The 26,612-nt window shown below is 41.4% G+C and overlaps 1 protein-coding gene across 1 annotated transcript in view; it reads left to right on the top strand.

Annotated features, from left to right (window-relative positions):
• Positions 1–13,734: 13,734 nt before the first annotated feature.
• ghra (growth hormone receptor a) overlaps positions 13,735–26,612 on the top strand; it is a 313,453-nt gene continuing 300,575 nt past the window's right edge. The window contains exon 1 of the mRNA XM_039758616.1: positions 13,735–14,061. The gene's annotated coding sequence lies outside the window, so the exon portion shown is untranslated. The remainder of the gene's footprint in view (positions 14,062–26,612) is intronic.

Raw genomic sequence — 26,612 nt, 5'->3', positions numbered from 1 at the left:
GAACACAAGATAATTCATGTTTTTTTTGGTCAACATCATTTGATTTGTAAATAAACATCCATTCTTGCCATTCAGGCTTGTAACACATTCCAAAAAAAGTTGGGATGGAGGCAATTCAGGGTAGTAATGAGGTATAATAACTAAATAATGATGTGATTTGAAACTGGTGATGTTAACAGGTGATTGCAATCATGATTCGGTACAAAAGCAGCATCGAGGAAAGGCCTACTCCTTTAAGAGCAAAGATGGGCAGAGGATCGCCAGTTTACCACCAAGTGCGGGCAAAAATCTTTGAAATGATGAAGAAAAACGTTTCTCAAAGACAGATAAGAAGAGATTTGGGCATTTCTCCCTCTACAGTGCATAACATAGTGAAAAGAATCAGGGAATCTGGAGAAATTACCGCGCAAAGGCCAAGGGCGCAAGCCTAAACTGAATGGCCGTGATCTCCGAGCCCTCAGACGGCACTGCATTAAAAACCGTCATTCATCAATAAATGATATAACTGCGTGGGCTCAGGACTACTTCAGGAAGTCACTCTCAAGCACTACAGTACGTAGTTACATTAGGAAATGCCAGCTAAAACTGTACTGTGCCAAAAGGAAGCCCAACATAAATAGTGTTCAGAAGCGCCGTCGACTTCTCTGTGCTCGGAGGCATCTGGGATGGTCCATTGTGCAGTGGAAACGTGTATTGTGATCAGACAAATCGGTTTTTCACATCTTATTTGGAAGAAATGGACGCCGTGTGCTGCGGACCAAAGAGGAAAAGAACCATCCAGACTGTTACCAGATACAAGTCCAAAAGCCAGGGTCTGTCATGGTATGGGGCTGTGTCAGTGCCTTTGGCAAAGGTAACTTGCACTTCTGCGATGGCACCATCAATGCTGAGAAGTATATCTCAGTTTTGGAGGAACAAATGCTGCCTTCAAGATGACGTCTTTTCCAGGGACGCCCATGCTTATTTCAGCAAGACAATGCCAAACCACATACTGCGCGCATAACAAAGGCATGGCTGCGTAAGAAGAGGGTGCGGATGCTTGACTGGTCTGCCTGCAGCCCTGATTTGTCTCCTATAGAGAATGTTTGCCGCATTTTGAAACGAAAAATGTGTCAACGAAGACCCCGTACTGCTGCGCACCTAAAACGTTGTTTGCAGGAAGAATGGGACAAACTAACACCTGCAACACTTAGTCACTTGATTTCTTCAATGCCTAAACGTCTTTTAAGTGTTGTGAAAAGACAGGGGAACTGTACAAAGTGGTAAATGCTGTACTGTCCCAACTTTTTTTGAAATGTGTTGCAAGCCTGAATGGCAAGAATGGATATTTATTTACAAATCAAATGATGTTGACAAAAAAAAAACATGAATTATTTTGTGTTCATACTGTCTGCAATGAAATAAAATTTGAGGAGAATTTATAACTTGCTTTTTTCTTTTTTTATTCACATTTTCCACACTGTCCCAACTTTTTCTGATTTGGGGTTGTATCTTCAACTCTCTGTCTTCCAAAGCCCTCCTCCATTCTTCCAACTTCTTCTCCATCTCCACTTTTCTGATGCTACACAACAGAATGTCATCAGCCTTAATAATTGGTGATGCACCCTTTTATGCTTAATGCTTGGAATAATAAGCAAAACACCATTAAGAAATTTAAGGTTATGAATGGGAGTGTCGGGGTCAGGCACTCCAAATTATAAGAAAGAACAAGATTATTTTAGACTTTTTGATATCATTAGTAGTATTTTAAAGTCAGTTCTAAATGACAGTATAATAATGCTAAAACTGGGGAAGTGTGCTCATGTTTTCTTTTTCTAGTTAAGATCCTTGGTGCTGCATTCTGCTCTAATTGCAAACTCACTGATGTCTTTCTGTTAGGAGAGCCAAAAGGCGCTTTTCCACTGCATAGTACGGCACAGTACGGTTCAGTACAGCTCACCTTGGTTCGGCTCAGTTCGGCTCGGTTTGCGTTTCGACTGCAGTTTAGTACCGCTTTAGAGTGGGCGGGATTATTCACGTGTCGTTATAGTTGCGCCGCCTCTACTGCCGTGACACCGTGGGACTTTTACAACAACACGCAGACGACAACACTTTAGCTCGACGACGCGCAAGGGTAAGCATCTAAAAAAAGCACATCACTAGCTAGCTTTTATCACTGTTGCAAAGCATAAAATGAACTTAACTGCCAGTGTAACATTAAAATGCTGATTCTGTATATTACAGATCTTCCACATTTTGCAAAAAAGTCGCCGCAACAGACCATCTGTTTGGATATTTAACCGTGCTTCAGAGTGGTGGGATGTGATTTTTCCCGGTTTTACAAACACTCAGTGGCTGGAGAACTTTCGAAACTTCCGCGTGTCTCTACCTTTAAAGAAAAGAATAGCCAGTGACGCAGTAATGACGATTTTCTCCGGCCAATCAGTGACCAGCAGAGTTTACACGTCACGTTTTGGTAACGGTTCGGCGCGCTTGGAACCTCGGCTGAGGTGGTACTAAAAAAAGGACCAGGTACCAGGTACTGTTCCAAGTGGAAAACCCCCCAAAAGTGAGCTGAACTGAACCGTGTCGTGCCGTGCCGTGCCGTACTATGCAGTGGAAAAGCGGCTTTATAGTAATCTTACTGACTATTTATATATAGATTGTCCAGAGGGGACTGGGAGGTCTCGTGGTCTGGAACCCCCACATATTTTATTTTTTTTCTCCAGCCTTTGGAGTTTTTTTGTTTTTTCTGTCCACCCTGGCCATCGGACCTTACTTATTCTATGTTAATTAATGTTGACTTATGTTTATTTTTTATTGTGTCTTCTATTTTTCTATTCATTTTGTAAAGCACTTTGAGCTACATTTTTTTGTATGAATATGTGCTATATAAATAAATGTTGTTGTTGTTGTATTTACATATATTTGCACCATGGTGACATATTGGCTAGTGCTGCTTTCTCACAGATCCTGCATTCTGGCTTTGAATCTCACAGCCAGTTGTTACTTGTGAGACATTTCATGTTCACCTTCCATATACCCAATGATATTCAGGTTAGATTGTTTGGCCCGGTGTGCACGTGGCTCCTGTGATAGATCTGGTGGGACTGGGCTGTTTCCTGACTTGCATGCCCTCCATTCTGCTGCACTGATTCTGGCCCTTTGCATCTCTGAACTGGATGTTATGTTTCACATACACTCACACAGTTTTTCTCATCAGAAAATGCAAAAAATAGAAAAACAAATCACTGTTTATTGTGACGATAAAATTCAAATCACACTTTTAAAATATCTATTTATTTTTACTAAAATGAGCAGATGGTTGACAACAAATATCAAGCACCTGTACCTGTAAACCAATAATAATTTTGCTAGACTGAATGTTCAGCAAATAAAGTCAAAGAAAAACAAGGTTTTACAAAGATCAAAAATTCTCTGCTGAGATAAAATGGCAACATCAATTGCTTGCTGTTCTAGTTAGGTTCTCCATCTGCTGTGGAAAATATTCCATAAAAAAAAAAATCAGGGTCTTGTATGCTTGGTAAAGCAAACATAACTTGTGTAATATAGAAAATGGGGTTTTAGAATTAAGACGTGTTCAATACAGAAATGAAAGGAATTAACTCATACATATTAGCCAATATATACATTGTGGAATATGCAGGGACGTACAGCTTCCCAAACCCGGACACAAGTCCAAAAGCAGCACACTGTTTAATATCTTTTTAAACCAGCACACGTACAGATGCCCAGCACAACACTACTGATCATTCCCTTTTCCACCCTCTCTCTTTCTTTTTCTTTCTTTCTTCTTGTTTCTTTTTCCTCTGCTGCCTCCACTCCTCTCCCAGCAAGCTTTGTTCTACAAATCCTGACTCTGGCTCCTCGAATGGAGTGAGGTGGCCTCCTTTATAGTGTGTCCAGAAGTGCTCCAGGTACACTCTGATCCTCTTCTGGCAGCACTCCTAAGTGTGGCGGAAGTGCTATATAGGCACCTGGATCCTCTTCTGGAAGCACTTCCGGGTGTGGTGGAAGTGCTGCAGTCCAGGGATCCAGGACTGTCCAGTTGCCCCCTGGCCCCAATGTAATCCAGAGGGTTTGCCCTCTTGTGTTCTGAGGGAGGTATTGCTGTGGACATGTCCTCTTTGCCAGTCCTTCCTTCAGAAGGGTGTCCCGACCGGGCAAGGCCCCTGGCCGTCTGTCACAACATATATATACTAGGGGGCTCTACCCCTGCTCACTTCGCTTGCTAGCCCTTTGGGGCTGATGGGGCTCAAAGGGCATCGGAGCGCCCCTCTGTTTTTAGGAAGAGATTGTGTTTAAAGAGTTAGTGTATAGGACAGTATGTGGCGTGCAGGAGGAAGATAGTTTGGTCCTTAGTTATTAGAGAAAAAAAATCAGGTACTTGAGTATTTTAATCTTCTTCTTCTTCTTCTTCTTTCAGCTGCTCCCGTTAGAGGTCGCCACAGCGGATCATCTTTTTCCATATCTTCCTGTCCTTTACTTCTTGCTCTGTGACACCATCACCTGCATGTCCTCTCTAGCCACATCCATAAATCTTCTTTTAGGCCTTTCTCTTTTCCATCCTTCTTTAACATCCTTTTCCCAATATACCCAGCATCTCTCCTCTGCACATGTCCAAACCAACACAATCTCGTCTCTCTGATTTTGTCTCCCAACCTTCCACCCAGAGCTGACCCTCTAATGTCCTCATTTCTAATCCTGTCCATCCTTGTCATACCCAGTCCAATCTTAGCATCTTTAACTTTGCCACCTCCAGCTCTGTCTCCTGCTTTCTGGTTAGTGCCACCGTCTCCAACCCATATAACATAGCTGGACTCACTAACGTCCTGTAGACCTTCCCTTTCACTCTTGCTCATACTCGTCTGTCACAAATTACTCCTGACACTCTTCTCCATCCATTCCACCCTGCCTGCACTCTCTTTCAATACAACTGTCTATTCTAAATACCAATGAATAATAAAATGTAATAAAAAGTAAAAGGAGAAGTAAAAAAATAAAAGTAATAAAAAGTTAAATTACATAAATGCCTCATCACAACTAAGCAAACTCCTGTCAATCATGAATAATCCACTGCATCCACTTAACAGTGTCATCTCCAGACAGAGGAGTAGCTTCAGTGACAGACTGTTGTCACTGTCCTGCTCCACTGACAGACTGAGGAGATCGTTCCTCCCTCACACTATGCGACTCTTCAATTCCACCCGGGGGAGTAAATGCTAACAATAATTTTATTTATTTTTTTTTATTTTTATTACTATTTAATTTAATATTGTTTCTTTGTATCAGTATACTGCTGCTGGATTATGTGAATTTCCCCTTGGGATTAATAAAGTATCTATCTATCTATCTATCTATCTATCTATCTATCTATCTATCTATCTATCTATCTATCTATCATCAAAAACAATATTATGAATTACTTTATGCTCTAACTTACATTCTATAAACTGCTTTTTTTCATTTCTGTTCACATATTGTTTGGGATATTTTTCTGTTTTTCGTTTATTTGATGGGTAAATGCAGACAAAGGCCGTTTATCTGCTCTCATCCTCTTAGATCTGAGTGCCGCATTCGATACCATTGATCACAATATTCTTAGAAATCACCATAGTGAATGGTTAGGCCTCTCTGGCAGTGTTTGAATCCTACCTGGCAGGTAGTAAATTCTTTGTTAGTTGTGGTAATTATACTTCAAAGACACATGGTATTCTATAGGGAGTTCCACAAGGCTCTATCCTGGGTCCGCTGCTCTTTTCAATTTACATGCTTCCATTTGGACAGATTATCTCAAGACATAATGTGAGCTACCACAGCTATGCTGATGACACAATTGTATTTATCAATAGCGTCTGATGATACAAACTCTCTTGATTCACTGACACAATGTCTTACTTGTGTTTCTGAGTGGATAAGTAGTAATTTTCTAAAACTAAATAAAGGGAAAACAGAAATCTTAGTGATTGGCAAAAATGGATATAATGAGGATATTAGAAATAAACTTGATCCATTAGGCTTAAAAGTCAAGATGGAGGTAAAGAATTTAGGGGTAACTATTGACTCAGACCTGAACTTTAAATGACATATTAATCAGATCACTAGGACAGCATTTTTCCACTTAAAAAATACAGCAAAAGTTAGACCTCTTATATCATTGAAAGATGCTGAAAAATTAGTTCACACTTTTGTTTTCAGTTGACTAGATTCCTGTAATGCACTCCTCTCAGGACTACCCAAAAAATACATCAATCGATTGCAGCTAGTGCAGAATGCCACTGCCAGAATCTTAGCTAGGAAAAAAAATCTGAGCAGATCACCCCAGTTTTGATGTCACTACATTGGTTACCTGTGTCATTTAGAATTGACTTTAAAATACTGCTTATGGTTTACAAAGCCTTAAATAATCTCACTCCATCCTATATTTTGGAATGCCTTTCACCTTACACTTCAAATTGTAACTTTAGATCTTCAAATGAGTGTCTGCTTATTATTCCAAGTGCTAAACGTAAAAGAACTGCTGAGGCAGTCTTCTGTTATTATGCACCTAAAATCAGGAACAGCTTATCGATAGAAATTCACCAGGCTAATACAGTGGAGCACTTTAAAACACTGCTAAAAACACATTACTTTAACATGGCATTCTCATAGCTTCATTTCAGTTTAATCGTGATACTCTGTATATTCAATTAATTATAATTATTATTCATGGTGGGTCTGAAATCCGTTCTAACCCCTACTTTCTCTGCTATACTTTTTCTGGTTTTCTATGGTGATGATCTGCACCACCACCCAATCAAAGCACCGTGATGTCCTTACATTGATGGATTGAAGGCCAAAAGTCCACGTGACCATCATCATCAAATTCTTCCATGCGAATCCTGAATACAATGAGGACTGATTGAGAACATTTATGTTAGGTAGATTGCCTAAAGAGGGCTGGGCGGTCTCGTGGCCTCGGGACCCCTGCAGATTTTAATTTTTTTCTCCAGCTGTCTGGAGTTTTTTTTTTTTTCTGTCCTCCCTGGCCATCTGACCTTACTTTTATTATGTTAATTAGTATTACCTAATTTTATTTTCTTATATATATTTTGTCTTTTTTTCTTTCTTCATCTTTTAAAACACTTTGAGCTAAATCATTCGTACGAAAATTTGCTATGTAAATAAATATTGTAGTTGTTGACGATTCTTTTTGTTCTTCGTTTTAATTATATGGAGATCTTTTTTGTTAATTTTCTTTTTTCTGACATTCTTTATCAGGTTTTGCCGATCTTGTTCTATTTCTGCCCTGCCATTATAACTGACTGAATTGAAGGGTGAGTTAGCACTGACAGTGTCTTGAGGCCGTACAGAGAGAGGACGTGCGCAGTAGGAGTGACGATTGGGTGAGCGGTACGGAAAGGAGTGGTCAAGGGTGAATAACGCAGGCGCGACTTTTTTTAATATATAATATATATACAGTATATACAGTATACACACAGTGCTGTCTTAATTTTATTGAACAACAATATAATGGAAACGATAATTTATTACCCTTAGTGTCAAACAATAGCGTTACTGACAAGCAATTTGATATTTGATATATTCAGCTATAGGGAACAATAAGCAGACCAGTGATCAAGACTTTTTTAAAAAGTCTTGATCAAAAAATTGTAATTAGAGCTGGCATTTGAACGTGACATGCTTGAACATATGCTCTACATGTATAGGTGAGTATGTCAAGGACATGCCACTTACATTAACGTGCTGAGTGAAGGTTCTGCCTTGTGAAGCACAGAGTAGAGTGTGAAGGACTTGCTGCCTTACAGCGTGACTCTCTTGCTGCCATATTCCCTTTTTCAGTGTTCTTCTCTTGTAGGCAGTTATAACTCATGGTGATGATTCAGACCCACTGCATAAGAGAGCCTTATGTGACCTCCTTCTGTTTACTTTCTGAAGTATCAGGATACACCAGGGCAATGGATGAAAACCACACAGACAGTGACAGGCCAAAGAATCCAACTCAATCTCCTGAAGCTGGAAACCACTGGCTGTGTCGCCTCAGGAAAAGACAACTGACTGCTTATTTATCAAATCTAAAGTCAGAAGAAACAAAAATGCAAACAACCACATTTATGTGCATTGATACTCTGAAGAGATCACAGTGGATTGTGCGCAAGGGAACTAACATGGTGCTGAAATCATTGAAATAGATATCTGGCATACATTAGTTTCTTTCTTTCTTTCTTTCTTTCTTTCTTTCTTTCTTTCTTTCTTTCTTTCTTTCTTTCTTATCTAGATATCTGTATCTACAAGGACCTCATTCTGAGCCATCATATGCCATATGCATATGCACAAGAGCAAATTACAAAGTACATTTTTGCAAAAATATTTTAAAGTTGATCTGTTATGAAGAAGCTTTTCATGTACAGTATGAGTCCTTGAAATTAGCAAACCTGCTTGTGACTTCCTCAGTCTTCAACTATGTGCAGAAATAAAGAATAATTATGGTCATTTTATATACTGTCAAATACATGCACATTCCTAGCTTCTGGCGGTGTTATTAAACTGAGCAAGAGAATAAAATGGCCGGCTGGTTACTTTACTGTTGTCTGGGAATCAGAGTGGATAATAAAAAACTAACACTTGCTATTAAAATACGTTTCTTTTTCTCCTAAAAAATGCTGTTTTGTTCAGTAGTATATCTGCTAATAAAAAATAATATTCAGATAGAGCTATCATTAATGAATATCTCTGATTTTACTGATATATTAAAAAAAATTCTGACAGCAATCATGAGTGGAGTTTGACATGAAGGCTGGGGGCACCAGACTAACCGTAAAAATGAAATGCATTTCTAGAGCCACAACTGTGCTGCTAAATATTAACATCACATCCCAAGTCAAATATCACAGATTATTTGTAATGTAAAAGTATAATATAACCTAAATGTCACTTACAGGAACATATTTAAAACTTTGTAATTACAAAAAAGTGCATGAGTACTGTTAGCAATGATAAAAATGACAGAAAACTTTGCTTTTTTCAGTTGGTTTGTCTGCTTATTGTACTTGTATACAGAATAGACCCTTTGTTATTTTTTAAAAAAAGTTAGAAAATGAATGCATGGCGTAACATTCAGTGTGTTCTGGGACTGGGCTAAACATCTTCAAAGAAGTGGATTGGTGGTGCTAAACCTTTCATATACCTCAGATTTCAATTCAAGGAATATACAGATATTAATATTTGGTGTATGATTGTTAGTTGCTCTTTGGGGAAAATCTGTGGCTAGTTATGGTTGATATTTATAATACTTTTGAAAATTGTATTTATACAACAAATCTTTAAACAATAGAAGTCGACCAAAGTGCTGTACAGCCCCATTAATACACCAAATACTCACACACACACACACACATACACATTAAAATAAATAGACCAAAAATAAATATTTAAAAGTGACCAAAACTGGTGCTGCCCTAACAGAAAAAGGACGAGCATTCCAAAGCTGAGGGGCCGCTAAAGTTCCCAAAGGAGAGTTACAGTTGATGCTGAAGTTCTCCTCTGCTGGCATTTCAGTAATTTAGTATTGGGAATATGAAACAGATCAGGGGTCCCCAACTCTGGTCCTGGAGGGCCGCAGTGGCTGCAGGTTTTCATTCTCACCCTTTTCTTAATTAGTGACTTGTTTTTGCTGCTAATTAACTTCTTTTGGATTAATTTTATTTGACTTGATCTTGAAGACTCAGACCCCTCAATTGTTTCTTTTTCTTTAATTAGCAGCCAAACAATAAGGAGATACAAAATGAGCCAAAACAGGACCAGCAAACTGTGACCATCATAAAATATCTAAAAACAAACAAAGGTGAAGGTCTCAGGAATGCTGATCTCCTCAGGTCCCCAGTACATTTTAACATTACTCTTAGAAAAGAGAAAATCAACAATTTCAGAAATGTCTGCTATTGCACATTGAGAACAGCAACACGCCATGGAATTAAAGAATGAGTTTAATTAACAACAAGAACCAGTGCCTGATTAAGCAACTGGTTGGAGTGAAATTGGTTGGAGTTTGAGGCCCTGACTTAGTTGGTCTTCTGTTGGCTCACTCACTTCACATTTCACTTCTGTTTGGGTGCCATTTAAGGAAAGAAATTAAGCGATTTGGAGGAACGATGAAGAAATTCAGGGAAGCATTTGTTAAAAACCAAGTCAATCAAAATTAATTCAAAACAAGTTAAATAGCAGCAAAAACAAAAGGGTTAGAATGGAAACCTGCAGCTACTGGGGCCCTCCAGGACCACCAGGACCAGAGTCGGGGAATCCTGAGATAGATAGATAGATAGATAGATAGATAGATAGATAGATAGATAGATAGATAGATAGATAGATAGATAGTGAAGGGCACTAAATATAATAGATAGATAGATAGATAGATAGATAGATAGATAGATAGATAGATAGATAGATAGATAGATAGATAGATAGATAGATAGATAGTGAAGGGCACTAAATATAATAGATAGATAGATAGATAGATAGATAGATAGATAGATAGATAGATAGATAGATAGATAGATAGATAGATAGATAGATAGAACTTTATTTGTCTCCGGTGAAAATTTGGTTTCTTACAGAAGCTCAATAAATAAATACATATTATTACATTATGACCATCTCAAGTACACAGCAATAAAGATAAAAAGAGCAGTCCCAGTCACAGTGAGGCATTATGGGGGCGTATTGCTGTTGGTATAAAGGACCTCCAGTCGCATATTTGTTGACCGAATTCTGCTGACTGATTTGTTGGCTGAAAGTCCCCAGTGAGGACGTGCAGCATTTCTTATAATGACCCTCAGCTATGTCTTCATTCCCTCCTTCACTATTACCTCCAGGTGTCCAGAGTGTGTCCCATAACTGAGCCTGTCCTTTCAATTAGCTTTTCGATTTGGTGGGCATCTCTTGAAGTGATTTTACCAGCCCAGTACACTACAGCAAAGAAAATCGCACCGGCCATCACAGAGTTGTTGAAGATGTAAGGGATGTCACTACCCGCATTAAAGGATCGCAGTCTCCTAAGAAAAAGACCAGCTCTGCCCTTTCTTTGCAGTTCCCCTGTGTTACTACTCCAGTCATTGATGAGGCCCCTCCAAGTAGTCGTCACAGTGTGCCACCTCCACATCCGCTCTGTGAATAGTGCAAGGGTGTAGAGACTCTTCATTGGGCATTCGTTGTCTTTGCTGCTGTTGAGTTGCAGATGTCTCTTTTCACCAATAAAATTGTCCACGTGACTCCTCTCCTCCGACTTGCCCTCATTATCAAAACACCCCATAACGTGCAGAATCATCTGAGAATTTCTGCAAACATGAGATGAGCTGCTCCGAGGTGTACAGGGTGAAGACAAAACGAGACAGGACTGTTTGTTCCCTGTGGTGCTCCAGTGTTCACGTCACATCCATATCAGAGACACGGTCCTCGATGCGTGTGTCTGTGTTCACCCTGTGATGGGCTGGCGTCCCGTCCTGGGATTGGGCCTGCCTTGCCCCTGATTGTTACTGGGTCAGGCTCCAGCTTCACCGCACCCCTGCTCCAGATGAGCAGATATAGAAAATGAATAGATGGATGAAAAGTTGGAGGATTTTAATCTTTTCAGCTACTTCAACAAAGAGAAATTCTTGTTTGCAACTTTGTCACAGTGCTGCTTGTGACGTGTAATTGAGGTTTGCTCAGAATGCTGCACTGCTGTTTGTACAGGGGGCACATTCAGGCTTAAGCTGTTGACATGACCGTGCAGCCATTTTAAAAGCTCAGAGTGACTACTGAGAATCTGTACATTTGCTGACAGGAGTGGCTGACATGTATATATCTGTCTATTAAATTAAAAAAGTTTTCCGTTGTGTCCGCAGTATTCAGCCTTGACCACTTCCCTCCACACCGCTCGCCCAATCGTTACTCCTACTGCGCACATCCTCTCTCCATACCACCCCGTGACACTCTCAGTGCTAACTTGCCCTTCAAGTCAGTCGGTTATAATGGCAAGGCAGAAAAGCAAATTATCTACCCAAGAACATCGTTCAAATTTTAGATTGCAATAGAAAAACAGCAGGAAGAGCTGGTAAAGAACATAGACAGTTGTAGTGAAATACTCAAGTAACTGAGTTTCTATTTATAATAACTAAGGGCCAGACCGTCTCCCTCCTGCGCCCCGCATACTCTCCTATATGTACCAGCTCTTTAAACACAATCACTTTCTTTAACGGAGAGGTGCCCCGACCATAAGATCGTGGGTGTCCAGCACCCGTCCCCAGGTGTCACCGAGCAGGGGATGGAGCCCTCTAGTCAAGAAAACAAATAACATAGAAGCTGAAGTGACCTCCCTCAAGCTAAAACTGAAACAGTAAACTAATTCATCATTGAAGTTGTACAGAATGGCACCTTGTTGTCAGAATAGGCGACTTGCAAGAGTGAGCTGCTTTAGGTACGATGGATTTATCCATCCATTATCCAACCCGCTAAATCCTAACACAGGGTCAAGGGGTTCAGCTGGAGCCAATCCCAGCCAACACAGGGTGCAAGGCAGGAACAAATCCCGGGCAGGGCACCAGCCCACCACAAGGCACACACACACACACACACACACAACAAGCGCACACTAGGGACAATTTAGGATCACCAGTGCCCCTAACCTGCATGTCTTTGGACTGTGAGAGGAAACCCATGCAGACACGGGGAGAACATGCCAACAACACACAGGGAGGACCCGGGAAGCGAATCCAGGTCTCCTTACCGCCACCATGCTGCCCACGATGGATTTAATTATCGTATTTGTTAAATATTAACATATTTACATTAGCTTAAAAAAGTGATTTTGATGAAAAAGGTACCTTTCATTGCAGATTTCTTTTAGTAACATAGTGCATCTCTTGGGGGATCCAGACCCCTCTTAAACTCTACCCACGGCACCAAACCTTAACCAGATTTTTAGGACCTCCGTGTGATGTGCATCTCCTGTACAATTGTCCAGTTGATCTTAATGCCCAGCTGATTTATACACATGCATACGTATCATGCTGGCCTTGAAGGCGCTGACTTGAGTGGTAGAGTCCTCTAGTCAAAATCATTTTACATTTTAAAATATATTTTCCATTCAGATTATTCCTAATAAAGCTATTCTTCCATTCTTTCTTGATTTTTCCCAATTTCTAAATGGGTCCTTGTGGGTATGAGAGTACATCCAGGACTGATTCCTGCTTTGTACCTAATGATGCAGGGATAGGCTCAGCCTCCAGACTGTTTTGTTTTTTTTTTTTGTTTATAATGTTAGATTAAAATGAGCTTCCAAAGTGAGTGGATGGCTGGATCAAGGAATTAATAGGAGGACAGCTCCACATTTAATATAGGTTCATTCAAATCTAATGAAAGGGTGCTGAGACCGTGATTTTCATTATCCCTGTGATTTGATTTATTACAGCAATCACTTGACAAAGCTGTCCTGCTTTGAAAGCAATTATTGGTGTAAACACTACTTATTGTTCCTCGGGCCTTATCGGTTTCATTATTTTTTTTCTATAAGATCCTTATTGATCGCATCATATTTTACGTGTCTTCAGCCTTCGACCCCGTTGCCTGCACTCTTTCCAACCCGCTAAATCCTAAAGCCGAAGCTCGCTCTCCCACTCAAGCACACGTAAACTAGCATATCAGCCGGCAGAGGGCGCACCGGGATTTATTTTCCTGCTGGCTGACACAGAGCCAAGGCACAGAGGAATGCTTTCTATTTCTCAATCCTGCGTATCGGAGGGCACTCTTTATTACACTGGGACTGCAGGATACTCGAAGTGGGAGACTCATGGCAGAGGCCACTCTCGTGCTGGCGGTAATGAATCGTCTTTCTAAAGGACATTTTCAACCTCTCGACTGGAAAAGCAGAGTCGGGCTCGCCTTCGCCACCTCCTAAAGAGGGAGAGAGGGGGGCGCTTGGAGAGGGATATACCACTGTGATCCTGGTGCAGTCGCAACCGAGGATTATTGCGTCTCCAAGGCATTTTCCCGATTTTTATGCAGACTGGATAACTCCACGAAAAGGTAAATGCATGCTGCGATGCCATTTTTTGTCATAAGGCTGAGCCAGAGCTTGTGCGTATGAGTGCGTTTTCTCTTCTTCGTGGTAATCTGATCTACGCCTGTTTGTGGCGAAGAGTGGGAGCAGCTCCTCAAATGTGTGTGTGTTTTCTGTTCAGAAGTATATTTGGTACAAGTAGTTGTACGTGAAGTAGCAGCAGCAGACCATCTGGCAGAAACAGTTTGCCCTGAAATGAGAAGATGAGCACCGCTAACTTGGGTTTTGGGGTTCGACTGACAGGCATACGTCAAGGCTGATGAGTCGTGATGATAAATAGCGGCGATCGGTAGAAATAATTGGGGGGGGGAGTAAACTTCAGTGGGTAGAGACACTGAAACAGTGGTATCAACAAGTTCCTTCGACTTGCTTTGTCGTGACAGCTGGCAGCAGGTAAAGTTTTCGTCCCAAAGCTGCCATTTGCAGCATGGACCAGAACTTTTACAGTGCACTTTAACGCTCCAAATGCTGTCTTGACAAAAGTGTGGAATGAAAACACATCGTAATTAGCCCCCCCATATTGTTTTGAAAGGTACAAAAGGAGCATCGGAGTTGGTCCAGGAATAAGTATGAGTCCACGTGAGCGCTCGAAAAGAAACGGGACCTCTAGAAATATGACACCCGTGGACTTCGGCCGCTTGTGCAATGAGCCTCGGCGTCTTCGTCAACACGGGGGCAACTTCTGCGAAAGTCTGAGACGGGGGTAAAGGGCACAACCTTCCAGCCATGTAATAAAGATCGATTACAAGAAACAAAACTTTAGAAAGAGCAGGCGAGAAATCGGGATGTTGAACTTGCACTTCAGGCAGTTCACGTGGAGAGTAAAAAAATGCCTTGCAATGTTTGAACTGTATGCGCTACAAAAATAAAATGTTTCTGTCGATTGCTTGGAGAGTATTTGAAAACTGAGACGTTAAAAAGCCTGGAGGGGTTTAAATATATGATCAGACCTGTCTGAAGAACTGCAGAATGAATTAAAATGAAAAGTTTCAGAAATCGACAACCCGACATTATAACACGTGGGGTCGTCTCGGCAGTCACAGGCACTGATTAATCAGAGAATGAGAGGCCAGTCTGAGCTCCACGCCAAATGTCTCGTGCAGAAGCGTGGGTGCCTTCAAAATGGAGCCAAATGAGCTAAAGGTTCGGTACTCACGGCTTACTGTAGGTACCGGACGAAGCTGAGCAAAAGCGGCGACATGTCAGTAAGGAAGGTGCTTTCAAAGTTCATTCTAAAAGACCCTCCGAAAAATACAGTTAGTTACTGAATCGACAATGTTTAATACATAAAAACAAGAAAGCATTTGGTCGGAGTTACACGTGCAATACAAATGTACAAAAGGAGTTCTTTCCAGCCATCAAACCACTTCCAAGCATCCTTATCGATGTTAGGGTTTGGAGGAGTTGGCACCTATCAGGGCAGCAACCTTCACGTAGTTAAAAACTGAAGAAGAACTTGGCAGTGCATCGTGATTATGGGCAAACCGCAAAAGAAATCACGGAAAAGCATTGAATGTTTCAAGAGTGAAGCCTTATAGTTAGTAATATACTGGGAGAGGCACTGATGGGCTGTGCTTGATCCAGTGGCCAAGCAGAAGGACTGAAAGGGGCATCGAGAAAAACGTATGGACAATACATGAGGCGTAACGTGGATTTTTATAGCAGAGCTACTTGTAGAATGCCTCATTGAGAACCTTCATTTAACTGAAAAAGGCAATTAAATGGCACAAAGTACGGCATGTGGGCTAATTTTAGGATAAATGTGGGAAAGAACTGACCGGCTAAAAGCAGTAATGTGCACGAACAGTAAAAGTGAAGAAACGTTACTTGTAAAATCTATTATTTACTTTTACCGAATCACCAATGTTGTATTTAATAAATAAAAAAGAAGGAAATGTTTGATCTGAGCTCCTAGTATAATATAAATTAGACTAGTTGAAAGTAATGTTACAGTATATGTAGTAATAGTAAGGATTAAGAAATAGTGCTTGCCAATCATATTGTTTACTTTAAAAGGCACTATATAAAATCCAGTTTGTTTATAAGTTATAATGATGTTTTATTATAAATGACTGTATGTAAAATATAGTGTGATTAGATTCTTAATATATTTACTTACATGAAGAAGGAAGCATTGAGGGCCACTTGTAGGATGTGGAGGAGAACCGACAAGCCAAAAGTAATGTTGTATATTTAATACAGTAAGGATGAAGAAATGTCACTTGCCAAATATACCGTTTACTTTTACTGAACTACCTATGTTATAATTAATTAAATAAAAAGAAGGAAATGTTTGATCTGTGCTCCTGGCAAAATGCAGAATGGACTAGTTAAAAAGTAATGTTGTAGATGTAATAACTGTAAGGATTAAGAAATGGTGCTTGCCAGACATATTATTGACTTTAAGGCATTATATAAAATGCAGTTTGTTTATAAATAAGGTTGATGATGTTTTGTTATAAAAGACAGCCTATAAAATATAGTGTGATTAGATCACAAATATTATATTTAATTACATAAAGAGTAAAGAAGTGTTCAGGGCTACTTGTAGGATGTGGAGGAGAACTGACTAGTCAGAAGTAATGTTGTAGATTTAATAACTGTAAGGATTAAGAAATGGTGCTTGCCAGATATATTAATGACTTTAAAAGGCTTGTTTATAATTTATGATGATAGTTTGTTATAAAAGATCATATTTAAAATATAGTGCATCTGAATCACAAATATTAATATGGCATAAAATTATGAATGTATTATTACATAAAAGAAGGATGTATTGTGGGTTACTTGTAGGATATCGAGAAGAATCGACTGGTCAAAAGTAATGTTGTATATTCAATAACAGCAAGGATTAAGAAATGCTACTTGCCAAATACACTATTTACTCTAAAAGTCAGCGTTTACTCCTAAATGCTCTTGGGGTGTCGTTGTGAAAGGCACTATATACGGCCCAGGCTTAGAGCAGACAGTAGTATCGCACCACAGCCATTTGCAGAATGCCTCACTCTGGGCCTTTAGCTAATAAAGAATGTCATAATGTACACTACATGTTAAACGAATGCATTGGCCATTTGACATGTAGTAAAATAAATAAAAATCCATCCATCCACTATCCAACCCGCTATATCCTAACTAGAGGGTCACGGGGGTCTGCTGGAGCCAATCCCAGCCAACGCAGGGCGCAAGGCGGGAAACAAACCCCGGGCAGGGCGCCAGCTCACCGCAGAATAAATAAATAAATAAAAATAATAAAATGAAATAATGTTAAAATAAAAAATGCTGTGCAGAAGTATTGTAATAGGCTTTGGGAAAGGGCTTACTTTAAAAGTCCCTACGTTAAGCACAGTTTGATCGTGAACATTATTAGCATTTCAATAAACTGAGTATCAGGGAATATTTCATTTGATCTGCTCGCATCATTGACGGCATTTAAGGTCACACCACAATGGCTCGAGTTTAATTAACACTTGGCACATGGAGTATATATGAAGACATTGTGCCCAGATACACACTCCTGAGGGTTAATTTGGCAGAACAGGAGTTCAATTTAACCCTGGATATGTTGCTGTGCAGTTTACAAAGAACACCAATGGCAGAGACAACGGCAGCTGGGTTTACTGTGAGTCACAGACGGGCACTGATGCCGTGAATTTAGAAATGTCAATATTAAGGATTGGTACATGTGCCATGCTGGAGCTGACCCGGGGGCAATGACCGTAAGGCAGAAACTGATGCCAGTCTGTTGCAGGGTACAAACTTACACAGCCACACTGAGGGCACTAACACGTGTGTGGCCACTTGGAGAAAACGCACGAGTAGAGAATGTGTCACTTGCCTAAAGTCATAATCCTCTGCTATTAAACTTTTCAGAATTTAGGGCATGGATGAGCATAAATATTACATGAGCGGAATTTTACAAAATCCTTCAGCATGCTTCCTCAGAAGTTGTTACATTTGACGTGATCTACTTGGAAGACGCCTAATCATGGATTAGTTTTAAAAGAGGCCTTATTTTTTCAGTAACGTGCAGGATATCTGTATATGAAATTACAGGTCGGTAACTGTAGAGGCTTTACAGCCTGGCCACTTTAAGCAAGTGGCACATTAATGTCTGCGTTTTCTGTGGTTACTCCATTATCCTCTTACATTCTAAAGGTTTGATTAACTGGAGACTCTGACCTCAGCCGGTCTGAGGGGGCTTTGAGGTGGCCCAGCGTCCCGTCCAGGGCTGACTCCTTCCTTGTGTCCCATGCAGGGATAAACTCGTACTGTCAGTGACCCAGTGCTCTCTTAAAATAATGCTGTGGGTTGTGTGTTTCCTCGCAGGACCATTATTTGACAAAGAGTCATTTCATTCTGAGATTGTTCTTTGCATATATGATTGGTTCTTTGGTCTCTGAATATCTGGACAAAACAGAAATCTTTAAAGTGCAGTAGGCGACCTAGCAGGGCATGAATAGATCAAGAAAACCTGCGCTTAGCCTTGGTTATTAAATGCAGCAAGAGTCCTTTTAAAATCACAAACTGTTGGTTTTTCACAAATGTGTTGTCTGGCTATTGATGGTACCTGCTATGGATTCAAGCATTTTAATTTTTAAGAGTGTGGGTTCAGAAAAATGGAAAAAATCTGAATCACTCCATCTCATAAATTAAAGATTGGATAATTTTAGTTATTGCTTAAGGGATTTAAAAAAAATATTTTAATAAAATGGTGATATGCAATGTAGTGTAACTTGAAGATTCTCAAACCAGCTTGACCCATTTTAGGGTTGCAGGGGGCTGAACCCTATGTGAGCAACATTGGCAACAAGGCAGCAACCAGCCTTAGACAGGGTGCCAGCCTATCGCAGGGCCAGTGACACCAACCCACATAAAGCCAATTAGGAATCGCAAACTAACTTAATAGACACATCTTTGGTAACAGCGAGAGGAGAGGTTAGGAGCAGGCGCTGATACAGCACATTGCTGCACCCACCACATGACAATCCACCTCAGGATCCCAGATTAGGACCCGAGTGCAGCCATGCAAGGGGTGACACCTCAGCACCACACCAGTTCAGATGGAATGGAATCAGTTTGAGGTGTTTTTATGGTGGCTGGAGTGCCAATTCTACCACCAAACCCCAATGTTTTCCTGCAGGTTGGAGGGCCTACATGCAGGGCTGGATGCAGACTGAAAATAAATTAAATCTAAAATAATGCTTCCTTTATAATAAGTAATAAAACTCTTCAACATAACGCATATTGTAACAAGCTGTCCAATTGACAAGGTGCAGCCATTGCTGACATGGCAGAAGAGTGGAACAGCGTGAGGTGTTTTTATGGGTGCTGGAGTGCCAATTCTGCCACCAAACCCCAAGTTTTCCCTCCAGGTTCGAGGGCCTACATGCAGGGCCAGACGCAGATTAACGTCATACCCAGGATGGAGCAATTACAGGTTAAGGGCCGTGCTCAAAGATCCCAACGAAGTAGAGTCACTTTTGGCATTTACGGGATTCGAACCGGCAACCTTCTGATTGATCTTTGGTAATGTGGGAGGAAAATCCACATCGACAAAGGAAGAACATGCAAACTTTAAACCCAGCACATTGAATCTGTGAGACAGCAAGTTGTGCCAAGGTGTCCCAGTGCTGTTCCAAAATATCTAAAAATGTGCAGAAAAACCTATTTGTAATAATATTACTTATGATTCAAACATTTGTTCTGTCAGACTGTGTTAGCAGTTAGCTCCTCACAGTCTGCAGCACATTTGACTTGATTCCTGTCCATGTTTTTTGTATGTTTATGATAAGATACCAAATATATAAATGTCTACGCATGGAAGTGTGTGTGTCTGTCCGTCCCAGAAGTGAGAGGTGGAGTTGGGGTAAGGGCTGCACCTCCAAGGATACACAAGCGAGGCCAGCACATCGGCAAAGCGAAACTTCTGAAGAAAGAATCAGTCGCTTAGCGGCTGATATAGAAGTGAGGCGAACACATCGGCAAAATGGTATCCCTTTTACTTTTCCTCCCGCCGCTAATACACAAGCGATGCAAGCACGTTGGCAAAACGAATCCTCCTAGGAGAGAGATGCCCAGAGTAGTTCCTTTCAATTACCTGACATCTCTACATTTCATTTTTTTTGTGACGATTTCAATAGTTTCTAGGACCCCAGGCTTTTTACAGCACGGGCTTACACAGCTAGTTATTAATATTAGGGATGGCCTATGACAGTCTGGCATCCCATCCAGGGTTGGGTCTTGGTTATGTCAGGTGGGCTTCAGCTGTCAGTGACCTGCAATGAATAGAGCAGCTTGGGTGGTTGGGTGATTTTTTTTTTTACTCAGAATAATAGATGTAAAAGGGGTCCTTCACTGACCATGTTGCAACAGTCTCTTGGTCTTGCAGATTCACTTTATGCAACATCCACAAGATCAGGCCATAACTGACAAAGCATGATTCACATCTCCTGGTCCAGGCTTTGCTCTTGCCACGGGTGGACTGCTGCAGCTCTCTGCTGGCAGGTGTGTATCAGCGTGTGTCACCAAGCCATGGCAGATGATTCAAAATGCAGCGACACGTCTGGAGTTCAACCAGCCGAGACGAGCACATGTCACTCTTCTTTTCAGATCACTACGTTGGCTCCCTGTAATGGTTCAGATCTTTGATGCTTGCCTACAGAATGGTCAAAGGGTCAAGACCAGTATACAGTATATGGAGACACTTACTGTATGTGGTCCTTCTCAACCACTTGGGTCAGCTGATGAATATCATCTGGTGATGCCAACTCTGCATGGCATTGTATCTCAATCCAGACTCTTATTATGTGTAGCTCCCAGCTGGTGGAGCAAGCTGCCCACCCCCATTTGAAATTCTAACAGCATCAACGTGTTTAAGGAGCATTTGAAGACTGTCTTGTTTGGAGAATTTCTGTCTAACTGGCCCTTGTTAGGTTTTTATAACCTAGGAGTTGTAACTAGTTGCCATTTTTTTTTAATTTGTAACCTTATCCTGTTGGACTGGTGCCCTGCCCGGGGTTTGTTTCCCGCCTTGCCCTGTGTTGGCTGGGATTGGCTCCAGCAGACCCCCGTGACCCTGCAGTTAGGATATAGTGGGTTGGATAATGGATGGATGGACCTTATCCTGTATCACTGGTTCCTAAACAGTCCCCCAGACTGACATTTACTCGATTATGTTGACCTCTTTTCTAAGTTGCTAAGCAAATTAATGTAACTATAACCAAAGTAATTTAAAGGAATCATTGCTAGTCAGTGAGTCAGTCATTTTCCAACCCGTTATATCCTAACACAAGGTCACAAGGGTCTGCTGCAGTCAATCCCAGCCAACACAGGGCGCAAGGCAGGCACAAATCCCAGGCAGGGCACCAGCCCACCACAGGACACACACACACCCACACCAAGCACAATTTAGGATCGCTAATGCACCTAACCTGCATGTCTTTGGGCTGTGGGAGGAAACCAGAGTACCCGGAGGAAACCCACGCAGACAAGGGGAGAACATGCAAACTCCACGCAGGGAGGACCCGGAAAGTGAACCTGGGTCTCCTAACTGTGAGGCAGCAGTGCTACCACTGTGCCACCATGCTGCCCATCATTGCTAGTGCAAATGAAAAAAATGTGGATGTCATCACAAAAATGCAAACTATTTGTATCGGTATAAAGTACAAAAGATGAGAAAGGAAATGATTAGAATAGAGGAAGCATTGCATGTAAAAGAGTGGCCATTAATTTGAGTTTTGCTGCGACTGTGATTGTCGCATAAATCTCTTCACGACAGTGTTAACAGTGGGCCCATGGAAGAATAAAGCCTTCTTTAATAGCTGCTTGATTATTAGATTTGAAGTACTTAAAGATGTTACACTTTCAAATATGTCACCTTTTTTCTAATATAAAACTAGAGATGTTATTAATGGCTTTGAATTGTCTGCTTCTAGTGTGCCTGAATGCTATTCCGCCTTATTGTGTACATTCACATATTTTCAAATATTACTTAGTAATACACCTTTGCTCCTTACAGATATGGCCTCTGTTGTTTTGTAGCTCAGCGCTTTGCATGACACGATTAACTGAATTATGCAGAACTTGGTCTTATTTTCTGGTGCCTCAGGTAGCCACCATGTCAAGACTTGCTTTCGTGCTTTCACACTGGCTTGTTAAGGGGGCTGCATTAAAAAAAGATGGCTGTGCCTTCTCTTCCCAAACTTGCCTTCAGGGTGACGTCTCTTCTGCTCATCACTGAGTGTGACAGGTTTCCCCCTCCAACTCACTACACATGTTTTGAGCCCACTGGGCTTTTCCACATCTGGACATGATCTACAGTGTCCAGAATTAAATCCAGATAACACTATTCATGAAGCAGCACTCATTTTATGTGTTATAATCTGCTTGGTCTTGTCTCACAGGATCGCTAAGTGTAAGGAAGGATAACCCCGTGTAATGAAAACAAAACAGGGGTTCAAAGCACGTTAAAAGAACATGTCGTATCGATGTGAGTCTCAAAGTAGACTGCTCAAGATGGCAGAACTTCAGGTCATATGGACTCCTGGCAGGAAGAGGTGGGACCAGGTAGCCGGACACCAGAAGTGACGCCAGAGATGTTATGGCTGTTGATCTTCCGGTCCGTAGAGAGACGAAGAGAAAATGCATCATCAACAGCACCCTCTAGTGATCAAGTGGGAAATTACAATGATCTGAGCCTATAAGCTCTCCCCAAGTGCACTCATGTGACAAAAGGAAAAAAATAATTTAATCAAAAAATCTCCAAAATAGAAAAGGTTGTACTTACCGTTTTTACTCGTGTACCACGCGCCCTCGTGTAAGACGCGCACCCTAATTTTTACAAAGAAAATCGCGAAAATCGTTTTGCCCCGTGTACGACGCGCGTTGTGATTGTATAGGAAGCGGTTAGGGCACGTTTTCCATGAAATTCCCTTCTGTTTTTGTTGCATGACAAAAGTTTTTCTTTCTTCCGTCGCCAATCTCGAACACATGACTCTGGAACACCGTACATGTAACCTGCTGCCCAATTTCCTATCTTCTCTGCTTCCAAAATTTAGTTTTAGTTTCTCTCCCGCCATGAAGGAGCATAAACGCTTGCTACTATCCATGCTGAATGACGATGCCAAACTTATTCAAAAACAAGAGCAAGCGAGCGAGAGAGAGCGCGAGCAGGCGAGAGAGAGAGAGAGAGAGCGAGTGAGCCCAAGCAGAAGAAGTAAACATTACATTTCCTTGTGTATGACGCGCACCAGATTTTCTAATGCTAATTTTTGGGAAAAAATGTGCGCGTAGTACACGTGTAAATACGGTAATCTGTAGACTTGGAAAACAAACACAATGATCAACATGAAGAAAGAGTATGTGGAAGGTTATTTCACTGTGAAAAGTTTAAAGAAATTTGGAAATGGCAGGTTTAAACTGTTGAAGCTTAGTGTGTCAGATTGCCCAGTAGTGAGACAGATGTGACAAAAGAACATGGCGCCACACTCTTTACAAGTACAGCAGGTAGGTTTCAGTTCGGTGCTGGAGCAGAATCTTCTCTCTGTATCCTTATAGATGCTCCACATTAGTTGGTCTGCATCCTCTGTTTTAAAGTTCAGTTCCTTCTCAGCACCCAGTACTGTTTTTGTAGATTTCATCTTCCTGATCCTGGAATATAAAGCTGTTTTTATAAAGGAATGGAGGGCGCATTACTTTTTGTTTTTTGATGTGGCTTGTGATGATCTGGTGTCTCATTCAGGGTTTGTTCTCCCAATGGCTATCTATGACTCATTGTTGGAATGAGTAGGTTTATAAAATAGATAGATTAAGGTGACAAAGAATATATTTCCTCTGGATTTATGCTGAGTCTTACTATGTTTATCATTATTTAAACTTTAGAATTCATTTTGGTTCTATCACTTTTTTGAATATCACAGCTTTCAGTAGATGTTGTCTTATTTCTGCACCTTATTGCGAGGCTGTTTGTTTTCACGCCTCAGAGCAGAGTTGTGTTTTCTTTGAATACTAATATTGTGTTCCATCTGCTATAATTCTAACTTTGACTGCTTTTATCCAATGTAAATGTCTGCCTCCTTGATTATCTTGATATTGGATTTTTTTTGGCAAGGCCTGTACTGATATTTATTACTAGTTGAAGTTACTGGTTACGGTATATGAAAGACAAACCCGACACAGACAGACGCAGGTGGCTCAAGTGCAAGCACGCACACTTTTTATTTTCTTTTTCTCTTGTGGGAAACGCCTTCCCCGTTCCCCACAAGCCAAATGCTGCCCTCAGCGCACAGCACAACACAATTTGTCTCCTTTTCTCTTTCTTCCTTCTCTTCTCCTCCACTCTTCCCGGCAAGCTTTGTCTTCCTTCTCCCGACTTTGGCTCACTGAGTAGTGTCTGCTGGCCTCTTTTATAAGGCACTTGGAAGTGCTCCAGGTGCCCGTTGATGCATTTCCGGCAGCAATTCCGGGTATCATGGAAGAGCTGCTCATAAGGGCTGTGTCAAATTCCACTTCCCATGGAGCCCTGTGGGAGTCCCAGGCACCACTGCAACCCAGGGGGGCTGCCACCTAGCGCTCTGGGGCAGGTAATGCTCTGTCCGCACTTTCTCCCCAAGTCCTTCCATCGTGGAGGCATCCCGGCCGGGCGGGCAGGGGCCCTTGCCATCTGCCATAGGTGTCATCTAAGATGAAATACACCGCATAAACCCGAGTCCAGTTTTCCAGTATTCCTAATCTGTTCACCTTTAAATCGGGTTGTAGAGAGGGCATTGCAAGTGTGCCATAGAACTGAGCAGGCTGGCAGTGGTAACCAGGGTCCCTGTTGCTGTGAGGCAACAATGCTAATCATCCTGCCAACACAAATTATGGACTGTTATTCGGATGTGATTTTACTTAGAATTCCAAGTTTGCTCCATCTGTGCATGGATCAGTGTGTCAGTGGGACCAGCGGTTCCAGAATAGGCTCCAGCATCTATTATGTACTGATAGGTTTAAAATGTTATATATTACTAGGGCGCTTTGCCCCCTGCATGCACTACGCACCAGCCACTTTGCGTCTCTGCTGCTCGTGTTGTGAAGAGGGGGGCTGAATGCTCCTCTGACACCCCCAATTAAACGCTGATACAATGAGAAACAAATGCAGTTTGTTTTTACCTCCTCTTTGCTCGATCAGCTGCTGGCTTGCTGCTGCTTCTGCTGCCTTGCCCTGTGATCTGCATCTCGCGCGTCACTTCTGTCATATCACCTATGTCAATATATTCGATGTCTTTTCACTTTTACCTTTTCATCAGTAATGCATTGAATTTTGATTCCGTGTTTGGAATTACAACGCAACGTACAACTGCCCGTGAGTGAATATCATTTCTTTCTCTCTATAAGAAATGTGTTTGACAGTAGCATTCACACAACTGAGAAAAGATTGAGTCATGTAGGTGGTTATGTGGGCATTAGCTCTTGTCTCGTGTGGCTTCCGGCCCCGGGTGTGGTTACATGTCTTGGCACGAGGACTCGTCTCGTGGGACGTGAAGGTGTCTCTGAGACAATCATGTCTCGTCTCCTTTCAAGGTTTCTTTTTTATAATAGAGAGATAATAATTTTGATGTCAATATTTTGCCTATTGGGCAGCAATCTAGTGCTGATGTCTCGCAGAACCACTGTCCTGAGTTCAACTTTCACACCTGGTTTTGGACCTTAGTGGAGTCTGCATATTCTCCTCATGTGCGTTGTCATGTTCTCACGTTCTCCTCATGTGCGTTCGGTGGTCCCACAGGTGTGAGTGCGAGTCCAGGTCTAATTTCTGTCCTTTTACACAATGCTACCGGGTAGGCTTCGAGAGTGAATTTTTTACATACCTTCTATACACCTTTCTCTCCTAATGATTTACTTCTTCTGATTGACACTCCTATAAACTTATGGCCGTTTCCAAGCTGAAAATGTGACATAGTGATTAGCTGTGCTGCCTCACAGCTTGGGGGACGCAGTTTTTTTGCCTGCTTCATATGTTGCTGCTCATGGTAAAATGCAAATAAAATAAAGAGGCACAGATTTGAAAAATGTCTGCTTTGGATTGAATGAAATTGGCTCTTTCTGTACGTACCCGTGTTATCCTGCCACATCCCACTGATGTGCAGATGAAGTTGATCTGTCCAATGAATGTGAGACGCCTGGTAACTAGAACTGGGGTCCTCTCCCTAAAATTAGACTAAGCTTGTGCAATAAATGGCTGAACCTTCTCTCTCTCTGTTTGCAAGGTTTTCTCAAACATCCTGAAAATTGGTCCATTTTGAGTGGCTGTGTGTATGAGTGTGCCCTGTGATGCCCTGGCATCCCCTCTGGGCCCGGCTCCTGCAGCGGGCCCATTACTATGCTCTTTGACCCTGTAATGTAACAGAAAGCTGTTTTTCAGCTGGTGTTGCCTTTATTCTTGTGGCCAGTTGGCTTTCGCACCATTTTCATGTAAATTGCAAAACACATCTTTTGTATCCAACTGTTTATCCCAAGCATTTAGTTATGAGCCAAAACA

The sequence above is a fragment of the Polypterus senegalus genome, chromosome 7, assembly GCF_016835505.1.
Source record: "Polypterus senegalus isolate Bchr_013 chromosome 7, ASM1683550v1, whole genome shotgun sequence".
NCBI classification, from domain to species: Eukaryota; Metazoa; Chordata; class Cladistia; order Polypteriformes; family Polypteridae; genus Polypterus; species Polypterus senegalus.
Note: the sequence above shows the minus strand (reverse complement) of the source record. Positions and strands in the feature narration are given on the sequence as shown.